Source organism: Emydura macquarii, unplaced genomic scaffold, assembly GCF_026122565.2.
Source record: "Emydura macquarii macquarii isolate MOO-44397 ecotype Brisbane River unplaced genomic scaffold, CSIRO-AGI_Emac_v2 contig_3450, whole genome shotgun sequence".
Lineage (NCBI taxonomy): Eukaryota > Metazoa > Chordata > Testudines > Chelidae > Emydura > Emydura macquarii.
Window position 1 is genome coordinate 524,902 of NW_027133587.1, and position 23,812 is coordinate 548,713.

General features: G+C 46.9%; 1 long non-coding RNA gene, 1 other non-coding gene and 1 pseudogene across 2 annotated transcripts; all 3 read right to left on the bottom strand.

Moving 5' to 3' along the window:
- Nucleotides 1–400: 400 nt before the first annotated feature.
- Nucleotides 401–4,788, bottom strand: LOC137144318 (uncharacterized). The gene is made up of 3 exons (XR_010917369.1): nucleotides 4,222–4,788; nucleotides 3,685–3,851; nucleotides 401–938 (listed from the first exon to the last, which is right to left on the bottom strand). It is a non-coding gene; the product is annotated as an uncharacterized lncRNA (long non-coding RNA).
- An 890-nt stretch (nucleotides 4,789–5,678) lies between these two features.
- LOC137144292 (zinc finger protein 850-like) overlaps nucleotides 5,679–23,812 on the bottom strand; it is a 275,276-nt pseudogene continuing 257,142 nt past the window's right edge.
- On the bottom strand, nucleotides 23,201–23,273 carry TRNAK-CUU (transfer RNA lysine (anticodon CUU)). The gene has a single exon. It is a non-coding gene; the product is annotated as a tRNA-Lys (tRNA).

Consider the following 23,812-nt stretch of genomic DNA (forward strand, 5'->3'; position numbering starts at 1 on the left):
TGATATGCTAATCTAGGAAGCTTTTATAGAACGATACCACATGGTCCTGCTTTGAGCAGGGCGTTGGACTAGATGACCTCCTGAGGTCCCTTCCAACCCTCATCTTCTATGATTCTATGTACCCCTAGAACAGTATTATTTCCTTTTGATTTTGTGGGCTGGATCTTTGATAACTTACCCATTAATTTTAATAAAAGACTCTAAGGCTTTGTTTTCTCCTTATGATGAATGTTCTCGCCACACACTCTGAGGGTCCATGCAAGATATTGAACTGAATACCTTTGATTTTTGTACCTTATTATATTCTGGTCAGATCAATTGGTGAGCCTATAACAATAATATACAAGCTGCTAAAAATCAGGCTACCTTGGTAACAATAACATATTCAAAGATCACAAAATCTTGTCAGACAGGTTAGTTTTCTTTTAATCCCCAAAGCACCAAGTGAACCCTGAAGTCAAGTTGGGGTTTGTCCTAACATAGGTGCCTCCCACTTCTGAGAGTTCATATAGCTCTGGATCTTCTGGAATATGTGTTGGTGGAAGGGGTCCCCATGCGGCAATGTTCGCATCCTAAAAAAAAAAATCTCTCTTGTATTTTCACACTTTTTAATCTTTCAAAGTTGGAGGAGGTAGAGAAGTGATGCAAATGCATAAAACACAAGAGCAAAACCAAAATCTGGTCTGCACTACAATCTTATATTGGTATAACTACATTGCTTAGGGATTGGTAAAATCCACACCTCTGATTGATGTAGTTATATAAACCTAATCCCCGATGTAAACAGCCCTGTGTTGGTGGGACAGCTTCTTCTACTGACATAGCTACCACCTCTCAGGGAGGTGGATTATCTGAGTGGACAGGACAGCTATCTCACGTCAGCTTAGAGCTTCTTCCTTAAAGCACTACATATGCAGTGTTTTAAGTGTAGACAAGCCCTAAGAAAGAAAAACAGAGAATCAGGACTCAACATTCATGTATCCTGCAGTCTGAACCTGGAGCCTGACACATTCAGCTCCTCGTTAGTTACCATCATTTCCACAGCACAAACGTCCTTGTTACTCAATCAGACAGCCAGTTTGGGATCCAGGGGAAAGGAACGTCCTCTGAAGCACTCAGTCTCTCTCTTTGCCTCATGAAACTTTGGATCCAAATAGGGAAGGATGATTGTTGTCAGTCTAACCATGGCATCCTTTGGGATTGTAATCAGTGACACTGAACTAGGGAGTAGTGTTCTAAAATTTTACTTGGGCCATTGGTCATGGATTCACCAAGGGAAAGTCATGCCTGACCAATCTGATTGCTTTCTATGATGAGGTGACTGGCTCTGTGGATGTAGGGAAGGCGGTGGATGTGATATACCTTGACTTTAGCAAAGCTTTTGATACGGTCTCTCACGGTATTCTTATCGGCAAGCTAAAGAAGTATGGGTTGGATGAATGGACTATAAAATGGATAGAGAACTGGCTAGGGCATAGGGCTCAACGAGTAGTGATCAATGGCTCTGTGTCTAGCTGGCAACCGGTCACAAGCGGAATTCCCCAGGGGTCGGTCCTGGGGCCGGTTTTGTTCAACATCTTTATTAATGATCTGGAGGATGGGGTAGATTGCACCCTCAGCAAGTTTACGGATGACACTAAGCTGGGGGGAGTGGTAGATACCCTGCAAGGTAGGGATAGGATACAGAGTGACCTAAACAAACTGGAGGATTGGGCCAAAAGAAATCTAATGAGGTTCAACAAAGGTAAGTGCAGAGTCCTCCACTTGGGACAGAAGAATCCCATGCGCAGCTATAGACTGGGGACCGACGAACTGGGCAGCAGCTCTGCAGAAAGGGACCTGGGGGTAACGGTGGATAAAAAGCTGGATATGAGTCAGCAGTGTGCCCTGGTTGTCAAGAAGGCTAATGGCATATTGGGCTGCATTAGGAGGGGCATTGCCAGCAGGTCACGGGAAGTGATTATTCCCCTCTATTCGGCATTGGTGAGGCCGCATTTAGAATATTGTGTCCAGTTTTGGGCCCCCCACTACAAAAAGGATGTGGACAAGTTGGAGAGAGTGCAGCGGAGGGCAACAAAAATTATTAGGGGGCTGGAGCACAGGACTTATGAGGAGAGGCTGAGGGAACTGGGCTTGTTTAGTCTGCAAAAGAGAAGAGTGAGGGGGGATTTGATTAGCGGCCTTTAACTACCTGAAAGGGTTCAAGGGAGGATGGGGCTAGGCTGTTCTCGGTGGTGGCAAATGACAGAACAAGGAGCAACAGTCTCAAGTTGCAGGGCGGGAGGTTTAGGTTGGACATTAGGAAAAGGTTTTTTACTAGGAGGGTGGTGAAGCACTGGAATAGGTTACCTAGGGAGGTGGTGGAATCTCCATCCTTAGAGGTTTTTAAGCTGAGGCTTGACAAAGCCCTGGTTGGGATGATATAGCTGAGGTTAGTCCTGCTTTGAGCAGGGGGTTGGACTACATGACCTCCTGAGGTCCCTTCCAACTCTAATATTCTATGATTCTATGATATTGGGGTGAAAACCAAGAACTGGGAGTGTGCTATTTCTACCTCATGTCTTTCCAAATCCTTGGCCTTAGGGTTTATTAGGGTAAATTTATACTTCTCTGAAGTAAAATCCTTTACCAAACCAGTGTCAGTGTAGAGTGAATTCCAAAAACATGCCCGATTTTTCTTTAATTTGGTGGCCCAGGTTGTGATGTCCTGCACCCTCATGTTCACCCTTACAGTATAATTGTGTATTGTTTAATGCAAAGTATGTCATATCAGATGTCACACAAAGTACTGATTTTTGTTGTAGTAATAGGTTTGTTGCAATTTCATGTGCATGGTTACGAGGCTTCACTATGTAATATTCCGAAAGATGAGTCCTCACGGCTCAAAACATGTCCAGGCAAAGCTCTCCAGGAGCAGAGGGGCAGTTCACACCTCCTCAAGACGTGTATAGGATAAACCCAGCTGAGCCTTCCAAGAACAAAGGACAGGCCTGGGCATCAAGTGAGGATCAACTAGATGCTCAAGTGAGTTACCTTCCTTCCCTTCACCAGATCGAAACCCTGAGGAGGTGATGCTCACTGACTCAGGACATAGATGAGTCCATAAAAGGACATTGTTTGTCATCTGAGCCTGAGGGTGGGGGAAACCCCAGAGGGGAGAAGAAACAATATAAAAAAGGGGAGATGTTTGCCATGATCGCTCTCTCTCTCTCTCCCACCCCCATCTACAAACACCACCCTGCAACTGAAGTGCTGACCAGGGAGAGGCTGGCTGAAGGAAAACCAGCTGGCCTGTGGCGAGAACTGCCTAAGTTTGTACGGTCGCTGTAAGTGGTAAGCTTAGTTTAGAATTTGTTTTGCTTTTGTTTCGCTTGACCAAATCTGACTTGTTATGCTCTGACTTAAAATCACTTAAAATCCTTCTGTAGTTAATAAATTTGCATGTTTGTTTTACCTAAAGCCGTGCGTTTGGTTTGAAATATGTTGGAGACTCCACATGGAGTAACAAGGCGGGGCATATCAATTTCTTTGTTAAATTGACAAATTTATATGAGCTTACCTCGTTCACTGGGCTTAATTGAAGGTTGTAAAATGGAGGTTCCTAAGGTTACACGTGGGATGGGGGGTAGTGACTGTGGTCATTCTGTTGCAGAATTCAAAGAGTGGCTGGGAAAAATTACTCACTCACTTGGTTGGGAGCAGCTCACATGCCAAAGGCTGTGCGTGAACAGCCCAGGAGTGGGGGTTTTCATAGCAGAGCAGAGTAGGACAAGCTCCAGGAATGAGGGATTGTGGTAACACAGCAATTCACCCGTCCAGATTGCACCAGGGGAACGTCACACAGGTATGGGCTAGGAACGAGATACAGGCCTGAATCAGAATCTCTGTAAGTTACCAGAGGTGGAGTCTCTATTAAAAAATAGCTATTTCTCTGCAGCTATTTCATTTTCAACACTGGTTTCATTTTATACACATTTGAAGCACCTACAACAAAACCCCACTTGTTTCCTCCATGGCTGTATCGTGAAAGGCAGCATTTCCCATATCATATGATTTGCTAGGACAGATCTTCTGTAGGGCCTGCGTTACAAATGCTTTGGGAATCAAATACATGAGCATTTTGCCTAGTTCCAAGTCACTGACTGTGGAATTCTCTCCCCAGATCATGAGAGACTATATGGACTGAAACCATTGAACTACACTGTGATCACATGCACCTACCTGTTAGTTGCACAGTTTGGGGGTCTGCTATTGTTCACCATTTCTGAGTGTAGATTTTTAAATCACTACTGTTTCTTTGTTAGCATGTCCAGTAGATTGAAGACTTCTCTCCTGTTGACTGAACTGCACTTGAACGTTCTCCATGTCATCATGGAGAGTGGGGAACAAGCAAAGCTAACGTGAGAAATGATGACTTCAGCAAATGGTCAGTTGGCTCAAAGTCTCCAATCAATCTGAGTTCCATCCTGTCAATCTAAACTAATATCCAGCTGGGTGACCAAAGAGCCTTCAGGAAAGAGAGAAATTCACATCACAGAGAGGTAGACTACATGAAAATGAAAGAGTCAAGTGAAATTCCCGAGCAGGTTTCATCTGATGACTCGGAATCAGGACAAGAGATTCTCCCATCACATTCTCCTCTGATCCATTCAAAACTGCCTCATTACGAAGTTATGTTACTTATAAAATTATTAGCATCCTAATAGCCTCATAATGGGGGGAAAAACAGCCAACCTACCCAGAAGTTACTGGAATTTGAACTCTGTTACTCACACAATTTAGGGCTCCCACACCTTTACCCTTTCTCATGGGCACTTAGGGCATAAGGGACCCAACTCTACCCCTCCGTGGGCTCCGGGCTCTATCCCTCCATGGGCTGAGGGCTAACACCCATTCCCAGTGGATTCAGGGCATGACACACTGCACTCCATGTACACCCTTATGATGTGATTGTGTGTCATTCATGTTCACCCTTATAGTATAATTGTGTACTGTTGAATGCACAGTATGTCATGTAAAATGTTTTTGGAATGCTCATGGCATACTGAACCTTACTGTTACAGTGATATGTTTTGTTGCAATGTCATATGTATAATTATGAGTCTCTGCTATGTAATATTCCCAACTATGTGTCTCACGGCTTGAGACTGATCCAGAAAAAAAAAAAACTCTCCAAGAGCAGAGAGGCAGTTCATGCCTCACGAAGGCATGCATAAAATAAACCAGCTCTTCTAGGAACAATGGACTAGCCTAAGCATTAATAAAGGGATGCTCATTGACTCAAGTGGAGGAAGCCATACAAGGACATTGTCTGTCACCTGACCCTGAAAAAGGAAGGCAAGGTTGCAGAGGGGGGTGACTGCTGAAAGTGTTAAGCTTAGTTTAGAAAGCAATTTGCCTTTTATTTACTTTTGACCTGCTTTCCTCTGATCTAAAAATCACTTAAAATCTTTCTGTACTTAATAAATTTGTTTGTTTATTTTACCTAAAGCAGTGCATTTGGTTTAAGGTGTGTTAGAGATTCCATTTAAAGTGACCAGGCTGGTGCATGTCCATTTCTTTGAAAAATTGACAGACTGATTATGAGCTTGCATTGTTCAGTGGGCAGCACTGAACTCTGCAGGATGGCAGATCCTAGGGTTGCATCTGGGACTGGGAGCGTTTGCTGGGGTCATTCTATTGCATAATTCCATGAGTGGCTGGGCCAGCAGCTCTCACTCATTGAGTTGAGAGCCGCTTGCTTACAGGAGGCTGAGCGTGAACTGCCCAGGAGTGGGGGTTCACACAGCAGAGCAGAGTGAGACAGCTCCAAGAGTGAGGGATTGGGATGACACAACAATACACCAGTCCAGATTGCAGAGGGGAACGTCACACGGGTCTACAGGAATGCGAGGCCTTTTACCAGTGAAAGAGCCTTACACAGTAATATCCTTAACCTCTATTTATTAATAATTGATCAACAGAACACGCACACTGAGCTCACCCAATAAGGCAGATGAACTTTTCTTGATGGCCTGTCACGATTAGATCACCTGGGAACTCTAACATCTGAACAATATGGTTCGTAGGGGTTGAGATTTGGCAGCTCTGGTCCTAAGCTGCGTTCTGGAATTAGGTTCTGAAGAACTTCCTTTCGGACCCCAGTTTATATCATTAAAAATTGGTTCCTATTTAGCTATGCCTCAACCCATCCATTTAAACTAAAGTATTGTAAAACAGTATTTTTCACCAATCCTAGCTCATTGTGAAACAATTAGTTAACCAATACTAGCACATTACAAAACAATTCTTTAACCAATCATACCCCACCACCTTAGTTGATTCAAATCTTACGAAAACTAGCTTTGCAACAGACAGAAACAATTAAAGAACAGACAGAGACCATACAGATGAACAACAGAGAAGTAGGGACCATAGCAGCAAAAGAAGAGAGAAGTATCGATTTCACAATCACAACCGTTGGTAAGTGGTTTCCTGCCAGACAATGTTATCTAACAAAGCTTTATTTAAATCTCTTAAAATCTGTTTCTTTATTTGGTGATGGTGGGTATTATTAGGACAGGAGTGCTTTCTTAACAGACCGATATCACATCGTTTTGGTACAATTTACATGGAACATGAGAATATGACTCTGCCACACAACTCATGGCTGCTGTTTTTACTGCAGAAAAAGGCCTCAGACCTTATAACTCCAAATGATCACATTGTGTTTGGGATGTATTTCAATTCCCCTTCCAGGCCTTTGACACTTTCATCTCCAGCCATAGTGACTCTTAGTATTAAAGTCAAAGCGTTATTGCCAAGCACAGGCAGCTGAGAACACTGCATCAAATGACACACAAAGGAGGAGGGATAGAATGTGAAGAAAATAAACTCTGCATGGCTCAGACAGAAGGCAACAATTCTGAAGTGATGGGGAGGGAAGGAATCTCTGAGTCATCGCATCTCCTTCCTGTGTCACAGAGGCTGAAATGACACATTTTTTCCTTCCCCTGCTGCTCTTCATTATATTTAAATATATTTTAAATGGGAAGAAAAAGGTTCAAAACTAACTGTTGCTCTGCACAACTCAGAGAAACGCAAGAACTGGGAATGATACAATCTGTATCATTGGTGACTCTAACAATAACTCTGCAAAGGGAGGAAAGGTATAAATGTGATGCTTCTGATTTCCTGCAAGGAGGGACACTCTCCCATTGCTCATGGGACAATGGAGTTGATAGAAAGGACAACTGGGTCTACCCCAAAATTAGCAAGCTGCAAAAGGCAAAAATGGGCAACTCACCTGGACAAGTTGAGGGATAATAGCAATGCAAATGGTTCAAACAGCCTTAAAGGTTACTACATGGGAATTAGCAAAAGTATTAAAGAAAAAAAATGTTTTGATTGGCCTTGAGGTTTTTATGGTGTTTATCTCCCTTGCAGATTCTCTGATGATAGATAAGGGCTGAGCTCTGAGGGAAGCTTTTTCCAGACTCACAGCATTCAAAGGGTTTCTCTCTTGTGTGGATTCTCTGATATTTAAGAAGGGCTAAACTGTCAGTGAATCTTCTTCAACATTCAGAGCATTCATAGGGTTTCTCTGCCACGTGGATTCTCTGATGCGTAATAAGGTTTGAGCTGTGAGTGAATCTTTTCCCACATTCGCAGCATTCATAGGGTTTCTCACCTGTGTGGATTCTCTGATGCGTAATAAGATTTGAGCTCCGAGTGAAGCTTTTCCCACACTCACAACATTCATAGGGTCTCTCTCCCGTGTGGATTCTCTGATGATTAAGAAAGGCTGAGCGGTCAGTGAAATTTGTCCCACACTCACAGCATTCGTAGGGTCTCTCTCCTTTGTGGATTCTCTGATGTATGGTAAGTTCTGAGCTCTGAGTGAAACTTTTTCCGCACTCACAGCATTGATAGGGCCTCTCCCCTGTGTGGATTCTCTGATGTTGAATAAGATTTGAACTGGCAGTGAAGCTTTTCCCACACTCACAGCATTCAAAAGGTTTCTCACCTGTGTGGATTCTCTGATGCGTAATAAGGTGTGAGCGCCGAATGAAGCTTTTCCCGCACTCACTGCATTCATACGGTCTCTCTCCTGTGTGGATTCTCTCATGTGTAGTAAGATCTGAGCTCTGAGTGAAACTTTTCCCACACTCACAACACTGATAAGGCCTCTCCCCTGTGTGGGTTCTCTGATGTTGAATAAGATTTGAGCTGGCAGTGAAGCTTTTCCCGCACTCACAGCATTCATAGGGCTTCTCTCCTGTGTGGATTCTCTTATGCGTAATAAGGTGTGAGCGCCGAATGAAGCTTTTCCTACACTCACGGCATTCATAAGGTCTCTCTCCCGTGTGGATTCTCTGATGCATTGTAAGGTCTGAGCTCTGAGTGAAGCTTTTCCCACACTCATTACATTCATAGGGTTTCTCACCTGTGTGGATTCTCTGATTTGCAATAAGGTTTGAGTTCTGAGTGAAGCTTTTCCCACCCTCATGGCATTCATAGAGTTTCTCACCTGTGTGGATTCTCTGATGCGTAATAAGGTGCAAGCGCCGAACAAATGATTTCCTACACTCACAACATTCATAGGGTCTCTCTGCTCTGTGTATTCTCTGATGTTTAATAAGGGCTGAGTTGTGACTAAAGTTTTTCCCACACTCAGTGCATGTATTTTTTCTCTTTCCTCTGAGGACTTTTTGCTGGGCTTTGGTTTCTTTGAGGTCCTTCTGAGTTCCTTGACAGTAAATGGATTTACCCATTTTCTCCCCTGGCTGGTTTCCCTGCTCTCTGTCTGGTCTGTGCTGAATATTACAGGTTTTTTCCTGCTCATGACTCTTGGACATATTCCATTTGGATCTTTGTAATAATGCTCCATGTGGTTTCACTTGCTCTGCATCTTCCTGTTGAGAATTCTGCCCCACATCCTCACTCATCATTGTATCACCTGCTGTGACAGAGAGAGAACCTCAAAAAGAGATGGAGAAGGGAAGACCAAACCAAAATAAGTGGTGGAGAGATTTCAAATAAAAATCAGAAACTGAATTCCCCCAAATTCCTCCCCTAAAGAAGAGAGAGAAGGAGATCAATTCTTATGACACCCTGCACCGCCCATGATCACCCTTATAGTGCAATTGTGTATTGTTTAATGCAAAGTATGTCATGTAAGATGTTTTTGGAGTGCTCATGACATACTGAACATTGTTGTTATAGTAACATGTTTGTTGCAATATCATGTGTTATGTGCAATATCATGTGTTATGAGGCCTTGCAATGTGATGGGACAAAAGATGTCTCTCATGGCTTGAGAGAAATCCAGACAAAACTCTCAGAGCAGAGGGGCAATTCACACCTCACTAAGGCATGCATAAAACAAACCCAGCTCCACAGCATTCCAGGAAGAATGGACTGGCCTAGGTATCAACAAAGGATCAAAGGGACTCTAAAGTGAGCCACCTCCATTTTCTTTGGCCAGCTTGGAGCCACGATAAGATGAGGCTCACTGACTCAAGACATGGATGAGTCTATACACGGACATTGTTTATCAGTTGACCCTGAAGAGAAGGGCGAAGCCCCAGAGGAGAGAGGAATATTTTAAAAAGGGAGACATTTTGCCAGTCTCTCTCTTCCACCTACATCTACAAACACCAACCAACTGAAGTGCTGACACAGTGGGAGAGCCTGGCTGGAAAGGAATCCAGCCAGCCTGTGGTGAGAATCATCTGAGTTTGTAAGTGTTGAAAGTGTTTAGCTTAGTTTGGAATGCATTTGGCTTTTGTTTATTTTGACTAAACCTGACTTGCTTTCCTCTGACTTATAACACTTAACATTTTTGTGTAGTTTAATAAATTGGTCTGCTTGTTTTACCTAAAGCAGTGTGTATTAAGGTGTATTAGAAACTCCATTTGAAGTGACAAGGCTGGTGCATATCAACTTCTTTGCTAAACTGAGGAGCATATGAGCTTGCACTGTTCAATGGGCAGCATTGAACATTGTAAGACGGCAGTTTCTTGGGTTGCATCTGGGACTGAGCGTACTGGCTGGAGTCATTCTGTTGCATAACCCAAAGAGGGGCTGGCCAGAAGCACTCACTGGGTTGGGGGCAACTTACTTGCTAGAGGTTGTGCACGGACACCCAGGACAGGACTCCCTGGAGTGGGAGTCCTCACAGCAAATCAGAGTAATACGGGTTCCAAGAGTGGGGGATTGGCGTGACACACTGACTCACCACTCCAGATTGCACTACGGGAACGTCACAATTCTGTCTTCACATCTCATCCAAATTTTTGGTGTGGGGAGGAAGCTATTGCCAGGTGTCTAGGATCTGTAGGAAGCCAGGAACTGTACCTGCCCTGAGACAGGCACCTCCTGGGGACAATCCTGAACTCAGAGCGCTTCCAAGGTTTTGTAGAGAATCCCAGATGTTTCCTTCAGGTACTTACAGATTCTGAGTTGGTTTAATGTTTCCTCACCTGTGCAGGGACCTCTCAGGATCTGTCTTTCCTCTGAAGTCTGGAGGTCTGGGACCCACGGCTGTTCCCCGTGTTCCAGCTTGGAGATCACATTAGGTTTAGAAACTGGAAACCCTGTGCAGATGAAAGAAAACAAATGAGATCAGGTGAATTCATAAGATTGTCATAAAAAAAATTATTAATATAGCCCCAGTAAACTCCAAGGGCCAGCTCCTCAAAGGTGCAGAATACTCTGCTTATGAGGGATTGAACTACCTACATATCAGGTGGGAGCACACAGACACTGTGACAGTCTGTACCCCTATGTTCATTCTTCTACAAAACTATGTTCTATTTTGTACCTAGTATGCCTTGTGAGGTATCATTTGAAAACTCATAATCTGCTGAACATTATCGTCTTGTTAAAATATATGTAGCAACACTGTGTATGTAAAGTTCTGAGATTTTACTGTATGATGTTACTGAAAATATGTTCAAATTCTTGGGAATGCCCACAGACTAGTTCCTCAGAGACACCAATTATCACCTGGTTAAATGGCCATTCCCCTGCAGGGGGAAGGTGTGAACAAGAAATTTACATTTCATCACAGGGATGGCTTGAAACTCATACCCTCAACAGACAGCCTGTTACCATGACTTGGTTGAAAACTGAAGATGTTTCTGGCACAAAGGACTGAACTATGAAAAGAAATGGGGAATACACTTGAAAATCTCTCTCCCTCTTTCTCACTGTTCATAACATCAACAACTTCTGAAGAACAGTACTGGGAGGGGAGGGAAGGGAAGTAATCCTACCTGAAAGGAAACCCAGCCTGTCACAACACATGGTGAGGAAAAAGATCATAGAAGATGAGGGTTGGAAGGGACCTCAGGAGGTATCTAGTCCAACTCCCTGCTCAAAGCAGCACCAAACCCAACTAAATCATCCCAGTCAAGGCTTTCTTGTTCCAGACACGTGACTTACCTCATGTGTCTGGAACAACAAGCTGCTAACCCTGAATACAAAGATATCTGCTTATCAGGCTTGTCTCCTCAGTACCCTCCTTTACAGCTGTAAAAGCTGGGTCACGTGGAAATTGAACAGCTTCCACCTTCGCTGTCTCAGAAAAATCCTTGGAGTCACTTAGGACCAACGGATCACTAACAACAGGATCCTTGAGAGAACTTGTCTACAGTCTATGCTGGACGCGCGCGGGCTTTGCTGGCTGGGACCATGTAGCACATGCCTCAAGATCGTCTGCCGAAGGTCGGGCTCTACCGCCAGCTGAAGAACTACCTACGATGCACAGGGAGGCCAAAGCACCAATACAGCAACATGGTCAAGCACGGTCTCAAGAAATTCAGCGTTCCCACTGACAACTGGGAGAGCCCTGCCCGCAGCCGCTCAGTCTGGAGAAGCTGGGTCAAGGCTGGTGCCGTCATCGTGGAGAGTCACTGAGAGCCCAGGCTGCGGCCCATAGGAGAGCCGGGAAGTAAAGTATGCGCCAACCTCTGTCTGGCGAGTGGGCCTGTCGCCATGGTGGGAAGGTGAACCATTGCACACTGGGCTCTGTTCCCATACGACTGCCAAGCATCATTGACTGACTGATTTCATCATGTTTTCTTTCAGTGGTCAAGATGTTGGATGGCTATATGATGGTACCCCTCATCAGAGTCATATGCTGACACCTCCATTTTCTCTACATTGGTTTTTCAAAGCTCGATATCCTTCCTGGGACACTTCTTCATTCCTGTGTATTTTCATGGCTGGATCAACTTGCTACAAAGATGGAAAATCTTTTCCTGGTTTCAGCCTCTATGTCCTTTCCTCATTCCATTTTCCTCATTCTTTTTCATGTGCACCCCACTCAGCCCCGTATGCTGAACTCACTGCTGTGGCATGTACATTGGGAACTTTTGCCTCTTCTAATTGACAATTGCTTTTCCTATCCCAATTCTGCATGGGTCTGTAACGCTCTTATAGAATTTCTTCCTTTTGAGCACTCTCAGAACTTTGTATCTTCCGATGGATCTGCTTTGGCTTATGCCTCCCTATTGTCTCACATTGCTCTCCTTGCATCCCCCCTGCTTTCCCCTCCCTTTATCTGCAAGGTGAAAAGCCACAGTAAAATAGCTCCTCTTCACCTGGAAAATTCTGTTGCTCATTCTCTTGCGAAACAAGGTGCTCAAGGGGGCGAGAAGTGGATGTTTTCACACAAAATCATGAGCACCTCGATTCCAGTTAATACTGCAGAAACTCCGTCTGTGTCAGCAGTGAGGAAAGCAGTCAGCACTACAGAAATAGTGACTGACTTGCCAGAACTACAGAAACAGGATGCAGTGGTATTAGAAGTGATTGAACAGGTATAGGGGAAAAAAGGATTTGTCACAAGATTCACCTTTAAAATCTTATGAAGCAAAATTGGTATTGGCAACAGGAAGTTTTTTGCTCAAACACCATGGAGTGTTGGTCCCACACTGGCCTCTGAGGGGTTAATAGAGCCCTAGGGAAGCTGTGCAGGAGGCAGCCAATTAAAGAGGGGCTATGCGGAACAGCCAATCAGGGCCTGGCAGGCTCATATAAGAAGTGCTCTGCCCTGCAGCTGGGTCTGTTACTCCCTGGAGCTCAAGGAGGGAGTACTGGGGACCTGGCAGGGAGATGGAAGCTAGCACCCTGGATGGAGCAGTGCTAGCAGTAACCAGGCAGCTAGAGAGAGCTCCTGGCTGGCTGCTAGGATTTGCAGGCTGAGGCCCTGAGGCGAGGGCAAAGTAGGTGCTGGAGCTGCAGGGACGTGGCCCAGGGAAAGGTATTGAGGAGCTGGAGGGATGCAGCATGTGGCTGCCATTGACAGGGCTACTGGGCAGCCCAGGTTTCTCCCCCCACAGCCAATCGTCACTGGGGAAGTGGCGGGACAGGTGGATTGCAACAGTTGTTCCCAGAAGACGGGGAGCACAGATCATGGCACGGTCGGAGGGTGGTGTCATGAAGAGGATGCCGCGGTCCATGGAGTGATGTGGGTCTGGGAGCAGAAGCAATGGCAGGTGAGGCACCATTGGGAGGGGGCGTACTGATCTGCAGAGCTGATCCCCAAGATGGCCAGCAGGAGATGCCAATGTGGTGAGTGGAGCCCTGTCACACAAGGGAATGAGATACCGGTATGGGTGGTACCAGAACAAATCCGGAAGGATTTAATATACTCAGTCCAGGATGTACCCTCAGGAGGAGATCAGGGAACAGATAAAACAATGGAGAGATTAAAATAATTTGGCTGGTGGCCACAGATGAAAAAGGATATAAGAGAATATTGTGACAATTGCTTAATCTCTGCACAAAACAATCCAACAAGTAATGGAAAGAATGCTCCCCTTAGACCACAGAGAAATTCAGGACCATGGTCTAATTAAAGATTGATTTTGTTGGTCTGTTACCCAAAACTAAAAAAGGGAAACATATTTGTTGGTTGCAGTAGACCCATTCTCAACATGGACTGAAACTTTCCCAATGCAAACCAACATGGCTCTAGCCATGGCACGTGTATGGTTCACCAGTGAAACCGGAGTCAGATCAAGGAACTCATTTTACAGGAGCTGTTGTGCAAAACTGTTTGTTGGTATTAGGAATAAAACAAAAGCCCTGCATTTCTTATTACCCAGAGTCCTCAGGACAGGTGGAAAGGATGAACAGATCTATCAAATTGATAAGAAAATATGTGTCCATGAATGGAGAAGATTGGGATATCTTAATTCCATTAGTCCTGATTGCAATTAGAGCTACTCCAACTACTGCCACAAACCACACTCTCTTGGAAGTAATGACAGGGAGAGAAATGAAAATGCCAGAATATTTGTTGCGGGAAACAAGTCATGCACACGTTGAAGGAATTAAAATGGATGTTTTTTGTGCAAAGGTTGCAAAAACACCTTAAACAAGTACACCTGTAGGTAGCTAATGCATTGGGAAAGGCAAAGAAAAAGACAAAGATGTATTTTGACAAGAGGATAAGAGAAAATGATTGGAAAGTAGGAGAACAAGTTTTACTTTTCTCCTATGCTGTACCTGGACATAACTTGAAGAGTTACGAGGAAATTTACTCAAAAAAAAAAAAAAGTAGTAGGATGCTGTTTGAGTGAAGGTAATGGAACGTCGGGACACATTTGGGTGTCTAGTGATTCACCCTGCATCTTCAACCGTGGAGGGCGAGGTGACAGCGTCGCTTCCTCTCACAAACAGAAGATCACAGCCAAGCCTGGCTGTAAAAGGCTGGAAGGCCTTTGCACGAGCATGGCGGTATAACACATGGAAAGATCCAGTTCTGTAAGTCTAGGTTCTAGAAAGACTGTTCTGATTTGACGTGATGTGTAACTATTTTCCCCCCAATACTGCTACTTGCTGTCTCGTGTCTCTAGACATCATTAAATAAACTTTTACATGTTTTCACTCTGGACACACCTGAGTGCTGTGTGTTAAGCAGAGAGGTGATTGGTACGCTGGAATAGCTGTGAATCAGTGAGCACTGTGAATGTTCAGTGGAACAGGGGCTGGACTCTGAAGGGAGACACAAAGAGGGCTCAGCGGTTTGAATGCGTCTATCGCTTACACGTTGAGAATATTTAGAAGTGCAGTAAAATCCACATGCGGACGCTGACATGCTCTGCTCTTTAAAGTTTTGCCAGGACAGCTCTGCTCTTTAAGGCTGTGCAAAATCCCCCCCACCTCCCCCTTCCACAAATCAAAGACAGCTATGCTGTGGCAAAAGGTGGAGTGTAGACACAGTTATAGTGGCAAAAAGTCCACTAAAAATGAAGCAAACTAAATATCCATAAACTACTTTACTGCGGAGTTAAGGTTGCTCAGGGCTGTCTCCTGCCTTTCACCATTCTATGCTAAACTAAAACCTCTGCAAACCAGAAAATGAAGAGTTGAAGTACCGTATTTCCCCATGTATAAGACACACCTTAATTTTGGGGCCCGAAATTTGAAAAAAAAATGTTATTGAACTCAAGTTTTATTCATCATAAATGCAAGTAAAAAAATCTACAACCACTGTATAAGACGCACCCAGTTTTTAGACCCCAAATTTTTCAGAAAAAGGTGCGTCTTATACATGGGGAAATATGGTACATGGCATCCCTGCAATGCAACCTTAACTGTGTGCCCACCGACAACCCTGCAGCTGGTAAGAGCCACTGGGAACGGTTCTGTCAGGGTGGTGCAAAGGTTAACAAACCACCACAGGAACTGGAGAACTCTCCAGCTGTTGACGTCTTTATGTCAATACTGGAGGCCTTTCTAGAAGATGATTTAGTCAAACAAGTTATTTAGCTCAGTACAGCAGTAACAGGATGAAATTCTATAGCCTGTGTTAGACAGGAGATCAGAGTACATGGCCTAATCATCCCTTCTGGCCTTGAAAATCTATTAATCTAAAGAGATTCAAGGAAGGACTAAGAACATATCCTGGTTTGTGTTGTGTTCTACAGCTTGGACTACCAGCATTTATGCTTTCCAGCCATGTGCACTGTGTCTGCTGTGGCTGTCGCTGAATGGTGGCAGGACGAGTTGGCGCAGCATGGCAGAGCTGTGACCGTGGTATGAAGAGACGGGCGTGGGAACCCCGAGGGACTTAGCCTGCCCCATTTCAGTGCTCAGTGTTGTAGGCTGTGTCAGTAAGGGTGAGTTCTTGCCATGGGGATTGTCAGCAGTCTGGTGGCATAAAGGCTAGTGGTCTCCAGGGCTAAGTGAAGGCAATGACTCAGAAGAAATCCTCAAGGTGAGGGTAAGGCACGGGTATCATTTTGCAACTCTGAGCTGGTTTATGTGGAGTAGGTTCAGTGTCTCAGTGAAGGCCAGGGGTAGGAAGCTTCTGTTCATTACGCTGGACCTAACCCTCAGTTTTACCGTAGCAAACAGGAGATATTTGACATTGTGCTAAACTGCTCCTGTGCTCTGTCCCCAAAGTATTCTGTAGCAGGGGAGGGCAGGGTGCTAGTACATGTGTCACTGGCATGTTGGGATGATGTGGAAACAGGTCAGAGCAGAGGTTGCATTGTAGGGATGACATGTACCTTAATTAGTCATATCCTCTTCTAATAACACAGGGGACAGGAACCCTTACCCAGTGAGGTCACATTCTCATAGTTCTCCTGCATGACGTCTCTGTGGAGAGCTCTCTGAGCGGGGTCCAGCAGAGCCCACTCTTCCTTGGTAAAACACACAGCCGCCTCCTCAAAGGTCACCAGCCCCTGAGGGAGTAAGAGTCCAACACTCAGGGCAGGTCTGCACTACACAATTCAGTCAACGTAAGTAGCCATACAGCCATTGAAGTAACTGTGTCAGTTCTGCCTGTCTACACTATGCATCCACAGCGGCAGCGCTTGCATTGACAGAGCAGTGCAGGGTGGGCAGCTGCCCCACTGTGCCACTCTAGCCCAGGGTGTCTTTGGAGGGGTTGCAAAGCTCAGAGCAGAGAGGAAAGGGAGGGGGGATTTGACAGGATCCCATGCAGCTCCTCGTAAAAGCGACACCTCTGCAGCTGCATACCAGAGCGACTGCACGATGTCCTTTCATTCTGGTACACCTGCTGCGGCTTGTTGGCTTTCACGTGGCACTGCTGTGGATCCCTTTTATAGCCTTTCTCCCCCATGCCTCGTGCGATCTGCTCATAGATGTCCACATTTCTCCAGCTGGATCGGAGCAATTCCCGCACAGCCCTTTTTCCCCACAGACCCAGGAGGTCCACCACTTCCTGTGCAGTCCCAGGAGTGTGTTTGGAGCGTGTAGCCAGCATAATCAGCCGTGCAGTTGCTCTGTGAGCTCTGCAAGCCAAACAAACAGGAAATAGAATTTTAAAAAATCATGGAGCTTTAAAAGGAGAAGGGCTTTTTCCTGTATGGCTGGATGCTGGGCAGCGGAGTTGAAAACGTTGACCAGAGCGGTCACAGTGGGCATTGTGGGACAGCTCTGGAAGGCCAGTGAAGCTGATGTAAGCAATGCAGTGTCTACACTGCCGCTGCATCAACTTTAGCTCTAAGCCTCTCACGGAGTTGGAGTTATTAAGGCCTGGTCTTCACAGCACAGTTAGGTCAATGAAAGGCAGCTTACGTCAACCCAATTACGTCAGTGTCTGCACTACAGCCTTGCTCCTGCCGACGTAAATGCCTGTGTCGGGGCAGATTAGAGATCTGGAAATCTCTCTCTCCGCTCAATTCTCCCACTGCTCTTTTCAGTCTCTTTTTCCCCTTTTATATCATTTCCCCTGTCCCCTCTCTTGCCCGTCTAGCTGGGAAAGTCCCATTCCTGGGAGGTTTCCTCTCCCATGACTGGATTTGCTCCTGAAATTGCTAACAGGAGGAGAAATGAGAAGGGGCTGTTTGTGCAGAGTCACGTTCATGCCACTCCCCAGCACTTTCCCTGACGTCTCTCTCGCTTACCTGGAGTCTCTGGCTCAGAATTTAGTATTAACAGAGCCTAGGGCTGGAGAAAGTCCTTGGCAGAGCACAGAGGAAGCTTTAATTAAGGTCTCTTCCCAGCACAGACCCACTGCGTGGACAGCACTGCTCAGCCTGGTCTCCCAGATCACAGGCGAGGCAGCAGCTCCAACCCAAGAACCTGCACCCCAACATCTTGAGCAAAGAGGAATGGAGAGTCTGAGGAGGCTTCCCTCCTTTAGCAACAACCAGAGCTCTCTGGTGAGAGCAGCTAATGAAACCACCTCTCCACAGGGACAGGTGCTGATCTCATTTGCCCCACTATCCATCTGGAGTCACTCCTTGTCTTTCCTTGCAGTAACTCCGAATGAACACTCGTATCAATAAACCAGAATCTCAGTTCAGAAAGGATGAGGACCAGGATCCTCTTAAACAGATCAGTGTGGGGGAGTGCTAATGCATCCAAACCCAAGAGGATTTTTAACTGACAATTGATAATTACATAGAAAGAGGCAAACCCTGAGCTTTGAGATCAATGTTCAGAAATCAAAGAGAAAAGGGTGGAAATCTGAGGAATTTTGCATCTATTTTTGCAAATAAGAGAGGAAAGTGGAAAAGTGGAGGGATTTTATATCAGTTGTTGATATGAGGTAAAATCTGAGTGCATTTCACATCCATATTTGATAACTGAATAGAGAAAAAGTGGACAACATTTTCAAAGATTTTTATATCCATGTTTAAGAATTTGAGAAAAATACTAAATCTGAGATTTTGTTAGTGTTTTATAGAGCGACAGGGAAAATCTCAGGGCATATTTAATTAGTAATAGTAAACGAGGCAGAAAGTGCGACAACATTTTCGGGTATTTTATATCAATCTTTGGGATTTGTGGAGAAAACGGGTCACAAACTACATATTTGATAATATGAGAGGAAAACACCAAGATCTGAGGGGGTTTTATATTGATATTAAATAACTAGAGGGGAAAGGGGGAATGTCGGAAGGGATTTGATATGAATGGCCAATACATAAACAGACCGTCCAACCGCCACCATTCACATGGGCAGCAGGGAGCCCTTGAGGACCTGCTTTAAGAGGGCAAAGGAGGGGGAGATGGAGCCAGAAGGCTCCCTGGAAGAGGGAAGGGGGCAACAGCAGGGGAGGGGCAGGTGACTGGCAGCTGGTGGCAATTGTGGAGGGGCAGAAACTGGGACTGGGTAACCGGGGGCTGGCCAGTCTCCATGGAGGACACTTCTTCCTCTCTCCCCCTCCTGTGTCCCTTCTAAGCCCTGTTGCTGGCAGAGAACGGCCACCCCATCTCCACCCTAGAGGCAGCCACATCTCAGGGCTCCCCCAAACAGCCCCCGCTCACCCCGATCCCTTTTGGGGAATGACCCTGGGCAACGATTTCCCACCTGAACAAGGACAAATTCCTGCCGCAGATACAATGGGTGGGAAACGCCCCCCAAAAACCTGAGATTTTAAATTGACATTTGCGAATTAAGGAGAAAACAGGGCAAAATCTGAGCAGAGCAGAGAGTGGATAATTGAAGGGGGTGATCTCCACGGATTTCAGACACACAGACACACAGCTCAACCTCCCCCATGTCACAGTGTCTTTCCCCTCCCTGCAACTCCGGCTGTTTCCTGTCCCTTCCCGACCCCACCACCCCCAAGGGAAACCTGGGCTCCCCCCAGATCCCAGCTGTGCTCGGGGCAGATCCCCGCTGCAGCCCCCCCGCTGGCGGGGCAGCTCACCAGCTCCCGGCAGACGCGGAGCGAGGACGGAGCCGCTCGATTCCCGGGACCGAGAGTCACTTGCCTGCCAGTGCCCAGCGCTTTCCCGGGGGTCTCTGGCGGCGGAGCAGCCGGTGGCGGGTCCCGGAGCTGCCCTGGGGGGCTGGATCCAACTGGGGACCTTCCCCCCAGGCAGCAGCCGGGGCTTGGCCGGGGCTCCCGGATCCAGCAGCGGCTGGTGTGTTACAGAGCCTGGCCCAGTGTCTGCGCCGGATCCAATCCGAATCCGAGCCGCTCTAGCCTCTGCGCTTTGTTCTCAGCCCATTCCTGCTCCCGGCCCGGCCCCCACCGGCTCCAGCCCCTCCCTGTGCCCTGCAAACAACACCCCCTCCTCCAGCTGCGCTCAGCGTCACCGGGACTGACCCGCTCTCCTGGGCCTCGCCCCCCCGCGGGTCGCAGCTCCTCGCAGCCGGGCTCCCACCCCCGGGCGGCTCTTACCGCTGCGAGTGATTCCCTGCTGTGAGCAGGAGGAGAAACTATTTGGGGCACTGCCTGGCTCTGGCTTCCGGCCTAGGCAAGGGGGGGCGGGACATCCGGGCTAGGAGGGGGCGGGCACAGCACAGACCCCCCCCTTCCCCCCAAATTTCCTGTCTAGCCCACCTGAGCCCCGCCCCCCGCTGTACCTCCGTGGGAGAGTCACCAAATTCCTTGCAAGGCAGAGGAAGTCAATAGATGCAGCCACCACCCCCATCACAGCATGTCCCCCACCCCCGCAAGAATTAGGAACAGGAGGCTTCATAAAAGAGCAGGAGAGGCCCTGTTGACACCAGATTTGGAGGCCACCCACTGAGCATGTCAGTAAATTGCCTCTTTCCGTGCAAGCCACCCAAGCGCCTTCGTCCTAGGAAGCTGCGACTCCTGAAGAGAAAACCAGGAGAAATCTGCAGAGAAAATTGTATATTAGCTCTAAATTCGTAAACCAGTAGGACAGTCAGCCTAAGCACAGATTTAAATCCTGGGACTAACGGATTTAAAGTGTGATGCGCTCAGTGGAGCTAGCCGTGTTATGTCGAATCCTTTTAATTGCTTGTATTCAGAGAGAGAAACCAGCTCAGGATCACAGAGAGATGCAACACAGGGAGTGTCTTTATTGAACTAACACTAAATGATTAATGATTAATAACACATTAATGATCTGGAAGATGGGGTAGATTGCACTCTCAGCAAGTTTGCGGATGACACTAAGCTGGGGGGAGTGGTAGATACCCTGGAAGGTAGGGATAGGATACAGAAGGACCTAAACAAACTGGAGGATTGGGCCAAAAGAAACCTAATGAAGTTCAACAAAGAAAAGTGGAGAGTCCTCCACTTAGGAAGGAAGAATCCCATGCACAACTATATACTGGGGACCAACGAGCAGCTCTGCAAAAAAGGACCTGGGGGTAACAGTGGATAAAAAGCTGGATATGAGTTAGCAGTGTGCCCTGGTTGTCAAGAAGGCTAATAGCATATTGGGTTGCATTAGGAGGAGCATTGCCAGCAGGTCACGGGAAGTGATTATTCCCCTCTATTTGGCTTTGGTAAGGCCGCATTTAGTGTCCAGTTTTGGGCCCCCCACTACAAAAAGGATGTGGACAAGTTGGAGAGAGTCCAGCGGAGGGCAACAAAAATGATTAGGGGGCTGGAGCAGAGGACTTATGAGGAGAGGCTGAGGGAACTGGGCTTGTTTAGTCTGCAAAAGAGAAGAGTGAGGGGGGATTTGATAGCGGCCTTTAACTACCTGAAAGGGGGTTCCAGGGAGGATGGGGCTAAGCTGTTCTCGGTGGTGTCAGACGACAGAACAAGGAGCAACGGTCTCAAGTTGCAGGGGGGGAGGTCTAGATTGGACATTATGAAAAAAAATTTCACTAGGAGGGTGGTGAAGCACTGGAATGGGTTACGCAGGGAGGTGGTGGAATCTCCATCTTTAGAGGTTTTTAAGCTGAGGCTTGACAAAGCCCTGGCTGGGATGATATAGCTGAGGTTAGTCCTGCTCTGAGCAGGGGATTGGACTAGATACCTTCTGAGGTCCCTCCCAACTCTAATATTCTATGATTCTATGATTCTAAAACCGGCCAGGACTGACTGAACTATCCCCTAATAGTCTAACTCTATTGCTATGGCAATAAGCTAAGTTCTGTTTCTACAGCAACCAGGCAAGACACAAAATACACAACATATTCTTTCCCCATTAATGAAAACAGCCATTTAACAGAACAATCACTAAGCTAGGGAATGAGGGCAGACTGCCTCATTACCCGGCTAAACCCTGGGGATTATTCTGCCCTGTAACATGGGTTTGCCCTAGCTAATGATCCACCTGTTGAGGAGTCTTTCTCTCTTTAAGTGGATTACGATGGACTTCTGTGTTCTTGCATGAAGGCGTTATTGCTGCGGGTCTAACGATGGGCTCAGGACTCGTAGCTCGAACAGGTGAAGATGTTGAATCTGCTCAAACAGGGGAGGGGCCTGTATCTGCTGCAGAGGTGGATGGAGGAGAGTCAGGAACAGGTGACTCTTGACTCAATATCTCACCTGTAATGGTGAGGTCAGGCAGTTCAACTGGAGATGTGGCCTTGGGACGTGTATGACTTGGCAACAACTGATCTACATGCCAGCACCAGGTGAGATCATCTGCAGTCTAGACAGGGTAGGAGACAAGTCCTGTCTGGGCAATGACTGTAGCAGGGACCATTTAGCTCCAGAAGCATGGTTCCAAGCTAGGACAGGACTAAAGGTTTGGTCTTTTGCTCTGTGTGCATGTCTGATGACTTGGTTTTGCTGTTGATGTTGCACAACTTGTCGTGCTTTGGTGGGTTTCAGCAGATCAAAGCACGTGCGCAGCTGTCGTCCCATCATTAGAAAGGCCGGGGACGCTTTGGTCGTAGCATGACGTGTTTCTGTAGGATAGTAAGAAGGTGTTCAGACGCTTTTGAATGGACGAATGTCCCCTTGCAGATGTATCCCATTTGCTTTCATAAAATTTTCAAATGCCTGAGAGACGAACTGCAGTCCATTATCGCTCACAAATTTTTCTGGCAGACTGAAACGAATAAAGATTTCACAGTTTCTGGATAGTACTTTCAGCAGTAGTAGATGGCATTACAGAGACTTCTGGCCATTTAGAGTGGGTTTCTACAACAACCAGGAACATGCTTCCTTCAATGTGAATACGCTGCCATGGGTTTTCAGGCCAGTCCCATGGATGAAGGGGTGCCAACTGAGGCATGTTCCTCACACTCTGACAGGAAGTACAAGCTCCTGCCTTCTCTTTAGGCCACCAAAAGTAGCTTTGTGAAATTTTTTTCATGCGCACCGTTCCACAGTGACCTGAATGTGTGCAGAAGACAAGTTAGGCACGAAAAAGCGAGGCCCAAACAGAACAGGGAGTCTGCATCTCTCCCCTGCCCTGCCCTCCAGCGCCCCCCTCAGGCCATCGGATAAGCGCACGCGCAATTCAACTAAACCAGATCTCCAAGACCTGAAGAAAAGGACAAGGAGGGGACACAGCCGCTATTGTCAAGGGACAGGTCACCACGCAGGCTGCATTTCCACACCTGACCAGGGACTTGAACCCTGGGCCCTCAGATTAAGAGTCTGACGCTCTACCGACTGAGCTAGCCAGGCTCACAGAACAGCCTTGGAATTTCGTGCAGAAGAAAGTAGGCACGAAAAAGGGAGGCACAAACAGAACAGCGAGTCTGCGTCTCTCCCTCTCTCCCCTGCCCTAACCCGGGCCTCCTCCCTCCAGCGACCTCCTCAGGCCATTTGACAAGCAAATGCACAGCTCAGCTAAACCCTGCCCAAACTGTACAAGGCCCAGCTCGTCAACCTACACATTACTCCATTCTCCATCCCTGAGCAATCGGCAGGAATGTTAAGCCTCGCTCCCACATGCCCGCCCTTCAGCGTTGCTGGGGTACGCCCACACCGCCAAAGTGACTTTGCCCGGTAGCTCCAGCACCGGGGCTCACTGCAAGGCCAGGCATCCGGCCCAGCTGCACGACTCAGCCTAAATCCAGCTCACTCCGCGTCCCAGAGGGCTGCGGGAACACCGAGCCGTCTGGAGCGTACGTCCCCCGTGGCGCTCAACCCACAAACGGCAGTCATCAAAAGGTAGGCTCCCAAGTCATTTCGAGGAGGGAGACGCGGCCGCGAAGCCGTCC